The following is a 1,639-nucleotide window of genomic DNA, read 5'->3' on the forward strand; positions in this document are numbered from 1 at the left end:
ACTCCTCTCGAATAACACCAAGGGGTCTGTTCAAAGTTTTACGTCGTCATCCGACGGACGAAACACCATCATCACCATCATATTCCCTCACTCCATTCGAACAAACAGGTTTGGATTTGAATCCAGGCTTTTGGCACGCAATCTAGTGATTACAAATTATATACCACCAACTTTCCTACCCTGCCGGCCTACATTCTGTTGGTGAAAATTTTTTTCATACAGGCAAGTGGTTCAGACAGTTGAGGTGCTGGTCTTCCGACTCCAATTTGGCAGGTTCGATCCTGGCTCAGTCCGGTTGATATTTGAAGGTGCTCAAATACGTCAGCTTCGTGTCGGTGGATTCACTGGCACGTAAAATATCTCCTGTGGGACTAAATTACGGCACCTCGGCGTCTCTTTAAACCAGAAACATGGTCACTAGAACGCAAAGCTAGCAACATTATTATAATTATTTTTTCGTCCAACGACACTAGAACCGGCTAACCATCAGGCATCAGACCTTTATTTTAGAAAATACTAAGTTAGTAACTGATAAGCAATCTGCCACTTGGTAACAGCCCTAAAGGCAGATCAACTGTGATTGATGGTTCGCATGCGGCACGATGCTTATCCACTCGGTCGCTATTGGCACGATAATGGCACGGTCGCTTCTGGCACGTAACTACTGTATGACTGTGCGAATAATTGTGCTGATAAGTTCTAAATAATGAAGTTTATTAATGTTCACTCAGGTATACTCTTGTTATTGCTTGTGGTTAGGCGACGCTTGACATTGGTATGGGAGAACAGTGACATATAAAGAGCCTTGAGACCATAAAGCCGTAAATCCGACCTAAGCCTAACTGGCTCCTGCCCGAAATTAATGGAAGGAAGGAAGAAAGGTCAATACGCCGGTAGTTGTCGCAAGAGAAAGTCTCTCATAAAACTGTGATTGTAAGGGGGGGGGGGGGAGGGGGGCGTCTGGTGCCTGGTAGCAGGCCTATTATATTACGTTAACAGATATATCCGTTTCAATATACTGGGTGTAATATACTGTAGTTAAAAATTTACAGTATCAGCGGATAACCATTCGCGGATGCGGATCGCCATTTGCGGATGCGGAGCGAATGCGGATAATATTTTGTGTATCCGCGCAGGGCTCTCCTTGTAAGTGACGTGTATACACGTAAAGTAAGATGTCTAAGCATTTTCAGACGGAGAATAGGTAAGTTCAATTTGAGGTTTACCATGTAGTGTAAAAACATTATAGGATATTTAAATTTAGCGACATATCTAGCGACTTTTAACGTTTCGTTGAGCGACAATCTAAAGACTTTTTTTTTGGATGAAGTTAGCGATTTTGAGCTGGCAACACTGTTGGACGGTAGTTCGCGTTGTTTCTGCTCTTGGTGGTCTATTTACTACTACTACTAAAATGTTTTCATTCCTCCCCTGAAGAGGGAGGCGGGCCTCTTAGACGGTGACGCCGTCTCTCAGGCCGGGAGATTGTTACGGTGAAGGAAATGCTCGGAGAAGGTGAGGGGATTGGTGGCCGTGGTCTATACTAGGAACTGTCCCAGCATTCGCCTTAGTGCAGGAGAATGGAAAACCACGGAAAACCATTCTCAGGACAGCCGACGGTAGGGGCCAGCCGTGAGGT

Source organism: Anabrus simplex, chromosome 5 (assembly GCF_040414725.1).
Source record: "Anabrus simplex isolate iqAnaSimp1 chromosome 5, ASM4041472v1, whole genome shotgun sequence".
In the NCBI taxonomy this organism is placed as follows: Eukaryota; Metazoa; Arthropoda; class Insecta; order Orthoptera; family Tettigoniidae; genus Anabrus; species Anabrus simplex.